The sequence below is a fragment of the Loxodonta africana genome, chromosome 6 (genome assembly GCF_030014295.1).
Source record: "Loxodonta africana isolate mLoxAfr1 chromosome 6, mLoxAfr1.hap2, whole genome shotgun sequence".
Lineage (NCBI taxonomy): Eukaryota > Metazoa > Chordata > Mammalia > Proboscidea > Elephantidae > Loxodonta > Loxodonta africana.
In genome coordinates this window covers 13438035-13455571 of record NC_087347.1, presented here as the reverse complement: position 1 = coordinate 13455571, position 17537 = coordinate 13438035, and positions in this window count along the sequence as shown.

The window sequence follows — 17537 nt, the reverse complement described above, 5'->3', positions numbered from 1 at the left end:
GACACAGTGGCTGCGACAATGGGCTGAAGCATAACAACAATCATGAGGATGGCACAGGACTGGGCAGTGTTTTCTTCTGTTGTACATAGTGTCACAATGAGTCGGAATGGGCCCGATGGCACATAACAACAACAGATCACTTATTTCATAGAATATCCCTCGATTTGGGTTTGTTTCATGGTTAGATATACAATCCTCGGTTCATGTTTTCATTCCTTTCAGTTCCTGAAAATAATGCTCCATTGTTGTCTTGCTTTGTATGCTGTTTTGTAGATATCTAATAATATTCTTTTCCCCTTATAAATATTTTGCCTTTTTTGTAGAGACCCTTAGGCATTTTATCTTTAAAATCTAATCATTTCTCTAGGATATGCCTCAGAGTCAGTAATTTTGGTTCAACTATCCCTGGTAGCAATTGGATCATTTTAGTATGTACATTCAAATCTTTGATTTCTGGAAAGATTTCTTGAATTATAGTTTTCTTTCAGCACATAAAAGATGTTATTCCACTATCTTCCCACCATCATAATTTCTAATTGATGCTTTTTCTCCTGATACTTTCAAGACTCCTTCTTTTCTTGGCTTTCAACAGTTTACGGATGTGCCTAAGCATGGACTTTTTTGTCTTTTCCTTGCTCAGGGTTTGATGGGTGTCCTAGTTATCTAACGCTGCTATAACAGAAATACCGCAAGTGGATGGCTTTAACAAAGAGAAATTAATTTTCTCACAATTTAGTAGTCTGGAAGTAGAAATTTAGGGCATCAACTCCAGGAGAAGCCTTTCTCTCTGTTGGCTCTGGAGGCAGGTTCTTCTCATAAATCTTTCCCAGAACTAGGAGCTTCTCTGTGCCAGAACCCCAGGTCCAAAGGATGCACTCTGCTTGGTGGTATGAGGTCCCCAGCTCTCTGCTTGCTTCCCTTTCCTTTTATCTCTTGTAAAATAAAAAGTGGTGTGGGCCACACCCCAGGGAATCTCCCTTTACATTGGATCAGCAATGCGACCTTAATAAGGGTGTTACAATCCCACCCTAATACTCTTTAACATAAAATTACAATCACAAAATAGAGGACAGCCCACAATACTGGGAATAATGGCCCAGCCAAATGGATATACACATTTTTGGGGGGGATGTAATTCAGTCCTTGACAATAGGCATCTCAAATTTGCAAATGTATGGCTTTTATCATATTTAGGAAAACTTTAGCCTAAAGTTTTTCTTTATTTAAAATATTTTCTTTAAATATTTTTTATCCCCATATTCTTTCCCCTCTCATTGTGTGACTCTATATATATGTTAGATCTTTTTTTTAATCATCTAACAAGTTCTCAAGAACCTGGGTTTTTTTGGTTGTTTTTCTAGCCATTGTTCAAATTGGATACTTTCCTTTGATTTATCTTCTCCATTCTCTCATTAATTTCATCTGGTGAGTTTCTTATTTCAGTTCTAAAATTTTTAGGTAGTTATTTTTTTCTATTTCTCTCCTGAGATTTCATATTTTTTTAATTCACTGAAAGCTTACTTACCACTATGAGGCAGACTGAGATCAAAATCACATTTATCAGATGACCTCTTAAGTTCTATATATGACTGATGTTTCCTTCTGGGTCTCTCTGAGGCAGTGTTCAATAATCTCCAAACTTCTGAGTTTTACTCTGTAAAATAATGGCAAGCTCCACTGGGGACTCTGAATGGAGATTCATATTACATAATGTGATGTTATTATAAGGTTTTTCCTTTGGGTCCTAGGCCTCCACTAAGACTTTGGATCTGTGAACGGACTCTTACATCTGGAATTTGAAAAGGGGCTTCAACTCTCAAGAAGACCTCAAGCTTTTTTTTTTTTTTTTTCATTTATTTGACTGAAGCTTAAGTTTTGCATTTCAAATAGCTTCTTGGTGAGATACTCACTCTTTATGTCACGAGGACTCCATGATAAACAAGACATAATCAAAGCTATCTCAGAGTCAGGACATTTAAGTTATAATCCTGGCCATAAAATGCGAGAATCTTCTGCACTTAACATCTACTGGTAAGATGTCATTTCTTGGCCTCTGACATCACACATACTCTCGTATCATTGAAATCAGAGGGCTCATTTCAATTCCATTGACTTGCATCACCATTGCAGGCTTACTGAGAGCACAATTAAAATATTTTTTTTTTAGAAATGCTAGTGCTCTCCCCACAAATAACCTTTTTTTAGGGTTTAGAAAAGGATGTGTCTTCTCTGCCCTCCTGTGAACTGTAGAGAGAACAATAAATCCACCCAGAATTTCTTCATGTTTGTTGCCCAGCAGAATTTTTGGCATCTCAAACTAATTAATAATGGGCGATGTTTGCGTAGAATAATCAAACATTTAAAACTACTCCTAACTCTCCTAATTAGCATTACTGAGTTCAGAATCTCTTGTCAATGTCTTCCGAGTTTTAAAATAAACTAATCTGACCTATATTTATATCAGTTAGAACAAGGCCAGGGGCCAACTATGGAGCCACCCATCAATTGTTCTGCAAGTTCAAGTTGAAGCTGAAGAAAATGTAAACAAGTCTACGAGAGCAAAAGTATGACCTTATGTATATCCCACCTGAATTTAGAGACCGTCTCAAGAATAGATCCGATGCACTAAACACTAAGGACTGAAGGCCAGACAAGTTGTGGGATGACATGAAGGACATCACACATGAAGAAAGCAAGAGGTCATTAAAAAGACAGGAGAGAAAGAAAAGGCCTAAATGTATGTGAGAAGAGACTTTGAAACTTGCTCTTGAATATCGAGTAGCTAAAGCAAAAGAAAGAAAGAATTAAGTAAAATTGCTGAACAGAAGATATCAAAAGGTGGCTGGTGAAGACAAAGCAAAGTGTAATGACATGTGCAAAGACCTGGAGTCAGAAAACCAAAAGGGAACAGCATGCTTGGCATTTCTCCAGCTGAAAGAACTGAAGAGAAAACTCAAGCCTCGAGTTAAAATAGTGAAGGATTTTATGGGCAAAATACTGAACCACCCAGAAAGCATGAAAAGAAGATGCAAAGAATGCACAGAATCACTGTACCAAAAAGAATTTGTTGACGTTCAACCATTTCAGAAAGTAGAATATGATCAAGAACCAACAGTAGTGAAGAAAGAAGTCCAAGCTGTACTGAAGGCATTGGCAAAAAAACAAGACTCCAGGAATTGACGGAATACAATTGACAGATTTCAACGATCGACTGTAGTGTGGCAGGTACTCTCTTTTCTATGCCACGAGATCTGGAAGACAGCTACCTGGCCAACCGACTGGAAGAGATCCATATTTATGCCTATTGCCAAGAAAGGTGATCCAACCAAATATGGAAATTATTGAACAATATCATTAATATCACACAGAAGTAAAATTTTGCTGAAGATCATTCAAAAGTGGTTGCAGCATTGACAGGGAACTGCCAAAAATTCAAGTTGGATTCAGAACAGAACGTGGAACAAGGGGTATCATTGCTGATGTCAGATGGATCCTAGCTGAAAGCAGAGAATATCAGAAAGATGTTTACCTGTGTTTCAGCGACTATGCAAAGGCATTTGACTGTGTGAATTATAACAAACGGTGGACGACATTTCAAAGAATGGGAATTCCAGAACACTTAATTGTGTCCATCAGGAACCTGTCCATAGAGTAATAGGCAGTCATTTGAACAGAACAAGGGCATACTGCAGGGTTTAAAATCAGTGAAGGTGTGTGTCAGGGTTTTATCCTTTCACTACACTTATCCAGTCTGTGTGATAAGCAAATAATCCAAGAAGCCGGACTGTATGAAGAAGAACCGGGCATCAGGATTGGAGGAAGACTCATTAACAACCTGCCTTATGCAGATGACACTATCTTGCTTGCTGAAAGTGAGAAGACTTGAAGCATTTACTGATGAAGATCAAAGACGACAGCATTCAGCATGGATTGCACTTCATCATAAAGAAAACCAAAATCCTCACAACTGGACCAATAAGCAATATCACGATAAATGGAGAAAAGATAGAAGTTGTCAAGTATTTCATTTTGCTTGGATCCACAATCAACACCCATGGAAGCAGCAGTCAAGAAATCAAAAGACACGTTGCATTGGGCAAATCTTCTGCAAAAGACCTCTTTAAAGTATTAAAAAGCAAAGATGTCACCTTGAGGACTAAGGTGTGCCTGATTCAAGCCATGGTATTTTCAATCGCATTGTATCCATGCAAAAGCTGGGCAACAAATAAGGAAGATGGAAGAATAATTGACACCTTCGAATTATGGTGTTGGTGAAGAATATTGAATATACTATTTACTGTCAAAAGAACGAACAAATCTGTCTTGGAAGAAGTACAGGCAGAATTCCCCTTAGGAGTGAGGATGGCGATCAGTCCCCAGAGAAGGACATCATGCTTGGTAAAGTAGAGGGTCAGTGAAAAAGAGGAAGACCCTCAAAGGGATGGATTGACACAGTGGCTGCAACAATGGGCTCAAGCACAGCAATGATTGTATGATAGGATCAGGCAGTGTTTTGTTCTGTTGTACAGTGTTGCTGTGAGTCATAACCCACTTGAAGGCACCTAACAACAACATACATATTTACATTCTTCTCTATTTGCTCTACCATCCTTGGAATGCACACCCACACATACGCTCGGAATTTTTGCTGGTGCAAATTAACAAAAAACTAATGCTCTTTGCGTGTGAGACTTCTTTAGACCCCTCAATGATGTTGCAATCTGGTTTTAGCTATAGTCTGGGGAGAGATGAGGGGTTGGAAGAATGAGCGTGGCAAGAATTGAAGCAATGATTAATGTATTTCCAACACTCTATCAATTATCTTTCAGACAACCCATCATATTAAATGACACAATTACTGAGTAAAAGGTATTTTGCAAAATAGTTAAGGAAAATAGAGTCTTTAAGCCAAGCTGCAACAGCCCCTTTAGACAAGGAAACTGAGCTTACTTCAGGTTGCAAGGTAGGCTCAGAACATTATGGGCTCTGGGGAGTTCCAAGCCTTCCAAATTCTACCAGTTCTCTGAAGCGCATTCTTTCCCAATCATGCCCTAGGAGATTTGGAAGCATTATATATTTAGCCAACGTTGCAATTTGACAAGGCACAGAATCCTGAGCTACATATGCTTTCCAGCTCCTGACCTCAGTGCTGCAGGTATAAAATAGACGAACATGATTCTTTTAGCACAGCCAAAGAAAGCCCTTGTTTTTCAGGCTCTATCCTGAGACAGGAATATAATGACTTGAGCTTGTCACTCTTTCTTAGGCTGTCCAGTGCTATTAGATGCGACCACCCCACCCTGAGTTCTTTGAATACTGCACGTCTTTTACATTTTTCTATATCAGTAGCCTGACCTTTGATGGGAGCCCTGGTGGCATAGTGGTTAAGAGCTTGGCTGCTGAACAAAAGTTGGCAGTTCAAATCCACCAGCCGTTCCCTGGAAACCCTGTGGGGCAATTCTACTCTGTCCAATAGGGTCACTGTGAGTCGGAATCGACGAAACAGCAATGGTTTTGGTTTGGTTTGTTTGTGTACCTTCAATGGGCACCTTATTCCAAGTCACACAGACACTAATGTAACAAGTCATGTTGCAACTATATACCGTAGGCTGCTAAATTCCAGTCCTTTAATACACTGGAAGATACCAGATTTCCATTACTTTCAGATGTATCCAGGCCAAATCGAACCAAAAGTAGATAGTTAATGATAGCAACTATCATCAGTATTGTTGTTTTTTGTATTGTTATTGTTGTAATGGTGACTAAAACAGCTATGGATTTTCCAGATATACTCATTGGGATCTACTTCTTTTAATTTCTTTTCCTGAACAACTGACAATAATAATATTAACAAAAATCATAACTGCATTTTTTATGCAGTTATATTTCTACTGAAGTAATACTTATTCTTAAATTTTTAAACACATCGCACTATGAAATCTTTCACAGGGACATTTTTGGAATTAGACGTTAGCGAAAGCATTACTTAAGATACACATATTATACCTCTTTGTTACTCCTAAATTACCCTGAGTTAGTTGTAACTATTAGTAACTGTCTCAATCTGGGTTCTCTAGAGAAGCAAAACCATATATATATATATATATATATATATATATATGTACACACACACACACTTGGAGCCCTGGTGGCACAGTGGTTAAATGTTTGGCTGCTAACCAAAAGGTCGGCAGTTCGAATCCACCAGCCGCTCCTTGGAAACCTTATAGGGCAGTTTTACTCTGTCCTGTAGGGTATCTATGAGTTGAAATTGACTCAACAGCAACAGGGAATATAAGTATATATAATATATATAAAGAGAGAGAGAGAAAGAGAAATTTACTTCCAAAAAATGACTCATGCAATCGTGGGGACTGGCAAGTCCTAGCTCTGTGGGTCAGGTGCCAGGATGGAGACCTCTGCTGGCAAATCCAAAATCTGCAGGTCAGGACGCAGGCCTCTATAGGCTTATGTCCAAAGGAGGGGAAGTCAGACAATGAGAAGAATGCAGGGTTGAGAGAGAGAGTGAGCTTTGCCAGAGCATCATTTATATACAGGAGGCAGGCCGCATCCCCAAGGAAACGCCCCTTTCAACTGATTTGTTACTCACATCAGATCATATCATGGGAGGTGATTACATCATATTACATTATGGAAGAGCAACCAGTCCAACGTCTGCCACAACCACTGAGAATCACAGCCTAGCCAACTTGACGCGTAACACTAATCATCACAGTAACCCATCTGGGATGCAGTGAATGCCAAGCCCTAAACCAAACACCTCTCATCATACTGTCTGTATTTGCTTCACCTCCCTACTCTTTCCTGCCCTTAAAGGGGGAGCTTTGTTTTGAAGGATTTCTTGTTACGGAACCGCTGAGATATGGCCCCAGCGAGGCAGAAATGATTCCACAATGCTTGGACTGGAACGTTCAAGGGGAAAAGGGTGGAGGAAGAACCTACATGTGTTGGCTGGAACCATTTTTACATGTATATTTTCATTTCCTTCAGCACCTGAAACATAAAAAAATACGGTGTCTCCACAACTTGAAGTGATGCTCAAAGTATTTCCAACACCCTATAAATTATCTTTCAGACAACCCACCATATTAAATAACATCATTGCTGGGTAAATAAGGAACCAGCAAACTCAAAGTGTTTTATAGTTGAAAACATCTTGTCACATCATGGCTGGGTAGAAAGTCAACTTTCTGCAAGGCTGGTATTTCTCCTCTCTGACGTATACCTTACACCTTGACTGCCAAGTCTCAAAGAGGCAGAGAAGTAGTGATGTCAGTTTGAAGAACTGGAGGCTGGTTTTCCTTGAATTTCATGGCCTCCTTGTCAGCTGCACCAGCAGGAAGTGAGATCATTTGTATTCATGAAGACAGACAGGATGACATGTCATAGCTAGGGAGAAAAATGAGCATGGCCTGGTTTTACTCATCAAGGTTATTAACTGCCTTGGGCCCTTTTTAAAGTAAATAGAATATAAATCCTAAATATTATTAGTAAGTTGAGTAGATACCATAGCTAACTAACGAATAAGTAACTAATACTAAAGCATTTGGGAAAGATTCAGATGGGGAGAAAGGAAATTTTATTATTGAATCAGAAATAAGCTACTTAGATGAAAGACTACAAAAATGGTTTAGGCGATTCATGCTTAGAACCAAAAAGAACTAAAGGAAGGTAGCTGTAAATGAAGAAAGAATTTTTTTTCTTGGATGACATTTTCCCTTTGACAATTATTACTCTATATCTTCTACTTTTATTTTTTTCTTTAAAGTAGATACAGTAGAAAAGATGCTCTCAGACTCCCTTTGCTTGCTTTATTCTGCATTATAAGTAATGGAGTTGAATTTGTGTACCAGTCTTTTCCTCAAAACCACATTCCATTAACCAAACCAAATCACACCCGTTGCTGTAGAGTTGATTCTGATTCATAGTGACCCTACAGGACAGAGAGAGCTCCCCCTTAGGATTTCCAAGGCTGTAAATCTTTATGGAAGCAGACTGACACATCTTTCTCCCTTGGAGCAGCTAGTGGGTTTGAACCACTGACCTTTCAGTTAGCAGCCCTGCACTTAAACACTGTGCCACCGGGGCTCCTTACACATTCCATTAGGCATCTGGAAACCATTTGAGATCACACTTCATGATCCTCAGATGAAATAATTGATATGAATGAGAAATGATGGTTTTCCTCCAGAGGCTGACAAAAGAGGAAAACTCATTTGAAAATGAGTTTTCATCTTTCCCAGATGCATTTTCCAGTCCTTACTGGAGGCCAACACAATGGATTCAAGACTCAACAGCAGAGCACACACATTAATAAGCTGGGTTTCTGGTCCTTCTACACTCAATCAAATTAAAAAAAAATTTTTTTTTTTGGTCGATTTCACTTTACCAGATACTTCAAAAAGGACAGTATTATTGATGTTCACCTTAATTACTTGCATTTTCCACCCAGTTCTTTGGTGCTAACTTCATTGGAGGTGACTTAGATCCTTTCATCACCACCTGGAGTTACAGCCCCAGCTGTCAATGACCTGGTAGCCCATTCTGCTATGATCACATGTCAGTCAAGTGCACCAATACAAGTGGAGCAAGAGGAGGCTGGGGTAGGACTGTCAATGCCTGTCCATCATGGGCCTATTTCTTGTACAGGCATTAAAGGAAGATTCTCCATCCTCGCATGCCAATGGATAGATTTCCATTAATTTGGATGGAAAAAAGTGGTCTAGTTTTGCTAACACCTATCTGAAATCCTCACAACTGGACGAATAAGCAACATCACCATAAGGGGAGAAAAGATTGAAGTTGTCAAGAATTTCATTTTACTTGGATTCACAATCAACATTCATGGAAGCAGCAGTCAAGAAATCAATGCATTGTATTGGGCAAATCTGCTGCAAAAGACCTCTACAGTGTTAAAAAGCAAAGATGTCACCTTGAGAACTAAGCTGTACCTGACCCAAACCATGGTGTTTCCAGTCACCTCACATGCATGCGAAAGCTGGACAATGAATAAGGAATACCGAAGAAGAATTGACACCTTTGAATTATGGTGTTGGCAAAAAATATTGAATATACCATGGACTGCCAAAAGAACGAACAAATCTGTCTTGGAAGAAGTACAACCAGAATGCTCCTTAGAAGCTAGGACGGCGAGACTTCGTCTCACATACTTTCAACACGTTATGAGGAGGGATCAGTCCCTGGAGAAGGACATCACACCTGGTAAAGTAGAGGGTCAATGAAAAAGAGGAAGACTTGCAAAGAGATGGATTTATACAGTTGCTGCAACAGTGGGCTCAACCATCGCAGGGATTGTGAGGATGGTGCAGGACTGGCCAGTGTTTTGTTCTGTCGTGCATAGCATCACGATGAGTCAGATCTGACTCGGTGGCACCTAACAAGAACAATCTGAAATTTAGCAATTCCTTCAGTTATGTATTATCCTTAAAATGCTGTTTTAGGAATTTCAGAAAATGAAGTGTTGTCTTTTATCCCTTTTTGTTTTCGTTTTCTTTTTCTTCTCTATTTTCTCTTCTTTTTTCTCCTTTTTTTTTATTAACTTTTATTGAGCTTCAAGTGAATGTTTACAAATCAAGTCAGTCTGTCACATATAAGTTTATATACATCTTAGTCCCTACTCCCACTTTCTCTCCCCCTAATGAGTCAGCCCTTCCAGTCTCTCCTTTCGTGACAATTTTGCCAGCTTCCAACTCTCTTTATCCTCCCATCCCCCCTCCAGACAGGACATGCCAACACAGTCTCAAGTGTCCACCTGATATAATTAGCTCACTCTTCTTCAGCATCTCTCTCCTACCCACTGTCCAGTCCCTTTGATGTCTGATGAGTTGTCTTCGGGGATGGTTCCTGTCCTGTGCCAACAGAAGGTTTGGGGACCATGCCCGCCGGGATTCCTCTAGTCACAGTCAGACCATTAAGTTTGGTATTTTTATGAGAATTTGGGGTCTGCATCCCACTGATCTCCTGCTCCCTCAGGGGTTCTCTGTTGTGCTCCCTGTCAGGGCAGTCATCGATTGTGGCTGGGCACCAACTAGTTCTTCTGGTCTCAGGATAATGTAGGTCTCTGGTTCATGTGGCCCTTTCTGTCTCTTGGGCTCTTAGTTGTCATGTGACCTTGGTGTTCTTCATTCTCCTTTGATCCAGGTGGGTTGAGACCAATTGATGCATCTTAGATGGCCGCTTGTTAGCATTTAAGACCCCAGATGCCACATTTCAAAGTGGAATGCAGAATGTTTTCAAAACAGAATTATTTTGCCAATTGACTTAGAAGTCCCCTTAAACCATGGTTCCCAAACCCCCGCCCATGCTCCGCTGACCTTTGAAGCATTCAGTTTATCACGGAAACTTCTTTGCTTTTGGTCCAGTCCAATTGGGCTGACCTTCCATGTATTGAGTGTTGTCCTTCCCTTCACCTAAAGCAGTTCTTATCTACTAATTAATCAGTAAAAAACCCTCTCCCTCCCTCCCTCCCTCCCCTCCTCGTAACCACAAAAGTATGTGTTCTTCTCAGTTTATACTATTTCTCAAGATCTTATAATAGTGGTCTTATACAATATTTGTCCTTTTGCCTCTGACTCATTTCGCTCAGCATAATGCCTTCCAGGTTCCTCCATGTTATGAAATGTTTCACAGATTCGTCACTGTTCTTTATCGATGCGTAGTATTCCATTGTGTGAATATACCACAATTTATTTACCCATTCATCCATTGATGGACACCTTGGTTGCTTCCAACTTTTTGCTATTGTAAACAGAGCTGCAATAAACATGGGCGTGCATATATCTGTTTGTGTGAAGGCTCTTGTTTCTCTAGGGTATATTCCGAGGAGTGGGATTTCTGGGTTGTATGGTAGTTCTATTTCTAACTGTTTAAGATAACGCCAGATAGATTTCCAAAGTGGTTGTACCATTTTACATTCCCACCAGCAGTGTATAAGAGTTCCAATCTCTCCGCAGCCTCTCCAACATTTATTATTTTGTGTTTTTTGGATTCATGCCAGCCTTGTTGGAGTGAGATGGAATCTCATCGTAGTTTTAATTTGCGTTTCTCTAATGGCTAATGATCGAGAGCATTTTCTCATGTATCTGTTGGCTGCCTGAATATCTTCTTTAGTGAAGTGTGTGTTCATTTCCTTTGCCCACTTCTTGATTGGGTTGTTTGTCTTTTTGTGGTTGAGTTTTGACAGAATCATGTAGATTTTAGAGATCAGGCGCTGGTCTGAGATGTCATAGGTGAAAATTCTTTCCCAGTCTGTAGGTGGTCTTTTTACTCTTTTGGTGAAGTCTTTAGATGAGCATAGGTGTTTGATTTTTAGGAGCTCCCAGTTATCTGGTTTCTCTTCGTCATTTTTGGTAATGTTTTGTATTTTGTTTATGCCTTGTATTAGGGCTTCTAGGGTTATCCCTATTTTTTCTTCCACGATCTTTATCGTTTTAGTCTTTATGTTTAGGTCTTTGATCCACTTGGAGTTAGTTTTTGTGCATGGTGTGAGGTATGGGTCCTGTTTCATTTTTTTGCAAATGGATATCCAATTATGCCAGCACCATTTGTTAAAAAGACTATCTTTTCCCCAATTAACTGACACTGGGCCTTTGTCAAATATCAGCTGCTCATATGTGGTTGGATTTATATCTGGGTTCTCAATTCTGTTCCACTGGTCTATGTGCCTGTTGTTGTACCAGTACCAGGCTGTTTTGACTACTGTGGCTGTATAACAGGTTCTGAAATCAGGTAGAGTGAGGCCTCCCACTTTCTTCTTCTTTTTCAGTAATGCTTTGCTTATCCGAGGCTTCTTTCCCTTCCATATGAAGTTAGTGATTTGTTTCTCTATCACCTTAAAAAATGACATTGGAATTTTTATCAGAAGTGCATTGTATGTATAGATGGCTTTTGGTAGAATAGACATTTTTACTATGTTAAGTCTTCCTATCCATGAGCAAGGTATGTTTTTCCACTTAAGTAGGTCCTTTTTAATTTCTTGTAGTTTTCTTTGTATAGGTCTTTTACATCCTTGGTAAGATTTATTCCTAAGTATTTTATCTTCTTGGGGGCTACTGTGAATGGTATTGATTTGGTTATTTCCTCTTCGATGTTCTTTTTGTTGATGTAGAGGAATCCAAGTGATTTTTGTATGTTTATCTTATAACCTGAGACTCTGCCAAACTCTTCTATTAGTTTCAGTAGTTTTCTGGAGGATTCCTTAGGGTTTTCTGTGTATAAGATCATGTCATCTGCAAATAGAGATAATTTTACTTCCTCCTTGCCAATCCGGATGCCCTTTATTTCTTTGTCTAGCCTAATTGCCCTGGCTAGGACTTCTAGCACGATGTTGAATAAGAGCAATGATAAAGGGCATCCTTGTCTGATTCCCATTCTCAACGGAAATGCTTTCAGGTTCTCTCCATTTAGAATGATGTTGGCTGTTGGCTTTGCATAGATGCCTTTTATTATGTTGAGGAATTTTCCTTCATTTCCTACTTTGGTGAGAGTTTTTATCATAAAAGGGTGTTGGACTTTGTCAAATGCCTTTTCTGCATCAATTGATAAGATCATGTGGTTTTTGTCTTTTGTTTTATTTATGTGGTGGATTACATTAATGGTTTTTCTGATATTATACCTGGTATAAATCCCACTTGATCGTGGTGAATTAATTTTTTGATATGTTGTTGAATTCTATTGGCTAGAATTTTGTTGAGGATTTTAGCATCTATGTTCATGAGGGATATAGGTCTATAATTTTCTTTTTTTGTAATGTCTTTACCTGGTTTTGGTATCAAGGAGATGGTGGCTTCATAGAATGAGTTGGGTAGTATTCCGTCATTTTCTATGCTTTGAAATACCTTCAGTAGTAGTGGTGTTAACTCTTCTCTGAAAGTTTGGTAGAACTCTGCAGTGAAGCCGTCCGGGCCAGGGCTTTTTTTTGTTGGGAGTTTTTTGATTACCGTTTCAATCTCTTTTTTTGTTATGGGTCTATTTAGTTGTTCTACTTCTGAATGTGTTAGTTTAGGTAGGTAGTGTTTTTCCAGGAATTCATCCATTTCTTCTAGGTTTGCAAATTTGTTAGAGTACAATTTTTCGTAATAATCTGATATGATTCTTTTAATTTCAGTTGGGTCTGTTGTGATGTGGCCCTTCTCGTTTCTTATTCGCGTTATTTGTTTCCTTTCCTGTATTTCTTTAGTCAGTCTAGCCAATGGTTTATCAATTTTGTTAATTTTTTCAAAGAACCACCTTTTGGCTTTGTTAATTCTTTCAATTGTTTTTCTGTTCTCTAATTCATTTAGTTCAGCTCTAATTTTTATTATTTGTTTTCTCCTGGTGCCTGATGGATTCTTTTGTTGCTCACTTTCTATTTGTTCAAGTTGTAGGGACAGTTCTCTGATTTGGGCTCTTCTTTTTGTATGTGTGCATTTATCGATATAAATTGGCCTCTGAGTACTGCTTTTGCTGTGTCCCAGAGGTTTTGATAGGAAGTATTTTCATTCTCGTTGCATTCTATGAATTTCCTTATTCCCTCCTTGATGTCTTCTATAACCCAGTCTTTTTTCAGGAGGGTATTGTTCAGTTTCCAAGTGTTTGATTTCTTTTCCCTGATTTTTCTGTTACTGATTTCTAGTTTTATTCCCTTGTGGTCTGAGAAGATGCTTTGTAATATTTCGATGTTTTGGATTCTGGAAAGGTTTGTTTTATGACCTAATATGTGGTCTATTCTAGAGAATGTTCCATGTGCACTAGAAAAAAAAGTATACTTTGCAGCAGCTGGGTGGAGAGTTCTGTATAAGTCAATGAGGTCAAGTTGGTTGATTGCTGTAAGTAGGTCTTCCGTGTCTCTATTGAGCTTCTTACTGGATGTCCTGTCCTTCTCCGAAAGTGGTGTGTTGAAGTCTCCTAGTATAATTGTGGAGGTGTCTATCTCACTTTTCAGTTCTGTTAAAATTTGATTTATGTATCTTGCAGCCCTGTCATTGGGTGCATAAATATTTAATATGGTTATGTCTTCCTGATCAATTATCCCTTTTATCATTATGTAGTGTCCTTCTTTATTCTTTGTGGTGGATTTAAGTCTAAAGTCTATTTTGTCAGAAAATAATATTGCTACTCCTCTTCTTTTTTGCTTATTGTTTGCTTGATATATTTTTTTCCATCCTTTGAGTTTTAGTTTGTTTGTGTCTCTAAGTCTAAGGTGTGTCTCTTGTAGGCAGCATATAGACGGATCGTGTTTCTTTATCCAGTCCGAGACTCTCTGTCTCTTTACTGGTGCATTTAGTCCATTTACATTCAGCGTAATTATAGATAAATAAGTGTTTAGTGTTGTCATTTTGATGCCTTTTTATGTGTGTTGTTGACAATTTCATTTTTCCACATACTTTTTTGTGCTGAGACGTTTTTCTTAGTAAATTGTGAGATCCTCATTTTCGTAGTGTTTGACTTTATGTTTGTTGAGTTGTTATGTTTTTCTTGGCTTTTATCTTGAGTTATGGAGTTGTTATACCTCTTTGTGGTTACCTTAATATTTACCCCTATTTTTTTCTAAGTAAAAACCTAACTTGTATTGTTCTATATCCCCTTGTATCACTCTCCATATGGCAGTTCTATGCCACCTGTATTTAGTCCCTCTTTTTGATTATTGTGATCTTTTACATTTTGACTTCAGTGATTCCCTGTTATGAGCATTTTTTTTTTTTAATTAATCTTAATTTGTTTTTGTGATTTCCCTATTTGAGTTGATATCAGGATGTTCTGTTTTGTGACCTTGTGTTGTGCTGGTATCTGATATTATTGGTTTTCTGACCAAACAATATCCTTTAGTATTTCTTGTAGCTTTGATTTGGTTTCTGCAAATTCTCTAAACTTGTGTTTATCTGTAAATATCTTAATTTCGCCTTCATATTTCAGAGAGAGTTTTGCTGGATATATGATCCTTGGCTGGCAGTTTTTCTCCTTCAGTGCTCTGTATGTGTCGTCCCATTCCCTTCTTGCCTGCATGGTTTCTGCTGAGTAGTCTGAACTTATTGATTCTCCCTTGAAGATGACCTTTCTTTTCTCCCTGGCTGCTTTTAAAATTTTCTTTTTATCTTTGGTTTTGGCAAGTTTGATGATAATATGTCTTGGTGTTTTTCTTTTTGGATCAATTTTAAATGGGGTTCGATGAGCATCTTGGATAGATATCCTTTCGTCTTTCATGATGTCAGTGAAGTTTTCTGTCAGCAGATCTTCAACTATTTTCCTGTGTTTTCTGTCCTCCCTCCCTGTTCTGGGACTCCAATCACACACAAGTTATCGTTCTTGATAGAGTCCCACATGATTCTTAGGGTTTCTTCATTTTTTTTAATTCTTTTATCTGTTTTTTTTTTTTTTTTCAGCTATGTTGGTGTTAATTCCCTGGTCCTCCAGATTTCCCAGTCTGCATTCTAATTGCTCGAGTCTGCTCCTCTGACTTCCTATTGCGTTGTCTAATTCTGTAATTTTATTGTTAATCTTTTGGATTTCTACATGCTGTCTCTCTATGGATTCTTGCAACTTATTGATTTTTCCACTATGTTCTTGAATAATCTTTTTGAGTTCTTCAACTGTTTTATCAGTGTGTTCCTTGGCTTTTTCTGCAGTTTGCCTTATTTCGTTTCTGATGTCTTGAAGCATTCTGTAAATTAGTTTTTTATATTCTGTATCTGATAAGTCCAGGATTGTATCTTCATTTGGGAAAGATTTTGATTCTTTTGTTTGGGGGGTTGTAGAAGCAATCATGGTCTGCTTCTTTTTGTGGTTTGATATCGACTGCTGTCTCTGAGCCATCACTGGGAAACTTGTTTTTCCGGAAATTCCGCTAAAAAAAAAAACGCAGTCAGATCCCTATCAGGACTGCCTTTGGATTATAACCACCACCTTGTTCCCTGTAAGGATGAAAGTCCGAGATTTGGATCATATATGCTTGGCTGTAGCTGGTTCTGTGTTTTTAGTCCAATTAGGGATGGATTTTTGGTCCCTGGGTTTTTGTGTTTCCTTCTCTCAGGCCGGAAGAGTGGGTTAGGAAAAGACCGAAAGGAAAAAAAAGTGTGGGGGGGGGAAGCAAAGCCGCAGATCCGGAGCTGTTCTCCCTCTGGCTCAGGAAATTCCAATGTTAATGAAGCTGACTGGAGAGGGTGGGGGAAGGATCAGAGAGATAGGAGAGTAGTACCTTGGAACATAGCCAGAGTTGCTTGTCTTGCTTGGAATGACTATTATATCTGAGATTCCCGAGGGACGTGTTGCCTATGTGTGTTGGCTGTGTGGAGATTGCCCCCAGGGGTCTGGCCCGCTGAAGGTGCGGTCAGATCCTCCGCTGCCAGTCAAAATCCTAGCGTCAAGGTTCCCCTGCTGGGACACTGTACTCCTGGCTCCAAAATCAGTTGCTGCCTCCCGGGGATTTCTCGTCCCGCCAGCCATGTCGCCGCACCGCCTCTGCGGACCGGCTGGGCCCCCTCCCGGGGTTAGTTCAGGGGAGTAGGGCTGTGCCCCGTGCTTGTGCCGTGACAGCGCCCAGTCAAATACCCGGAGCCAGGGTTCCCCGGCTGGGATGCAGCACTCCCAGCTCCAAAACCAGTCACTGCCTCCCAGGGAGTTCTCCCACCAGCCGCATCGCCACACCGCCCGTGCAGACCGGCTAGGCCCCCTCCCGGGCTCAGTTCAGGGGGGTAGGGCTGCGCCCCTTGTTTGTGCCCTCACAAGATTTATGAGTTCAGCTCCCCCGGGCCCAGATGCCTGGCGCCAAGGTTACCCGACTGGGACGCTGGCTCCAGGTTCTGAAAACAGTCGCTGCTTCCCCGTATTTGTTCGTTTTCCGTCTCTAAATCTGTGTTTGTTGTTCAGGGTTCGTAGATTGTTATGTGATCAATTCACTTGTTTTTCCGAGTCTTTGTTGCAAGAGGGATCCGAGGTAGCGTCTACCTAGTCCACCATCTTGGCCCCGCCTCTGTCACCTTTTTTTTTTTTTAAAAATCACGTAATTTTGCCAAACCAATGGAACCTAGCCAATTACAAACTCAGTTCTCTTTGTACTCCCTGAGACAAATGAAGTTCTAAAGGTTCAGAGTCACGTTTGATTTTAAAGGACGTTCAGTATAAAGACTCTTGTTGCTCACCTCGAATAAGAACATTATACTGTGGGGGTGGCCTTTGACTAAACTCTTTCCAAGTATTGATCAAAAAAGATTGTAGACAGGAAATACTGGAATGCATTGTAGAAGTTTGTGTTACCAATATGATAACATGTCGTTGCACTATTTGGTGGAAAAGGACTACTGGGCATAGAAAGACCTGATATTTGGTCAGGTTAATATTTCAGATTTACAGGAAAAAAATCTAACTTCACACAAGTCTAGAAAACCGTGATCATGTGCAGGGGCATATTTTAAGTATTATACAAAATATGCTAGTAATTGAACTCAATACTAGTCATCAGACTGCCAAAGGAGTCCGTGGAACAAAAGGGATTAGAACGAAAGTAGTGTCTTCCAAGCTCT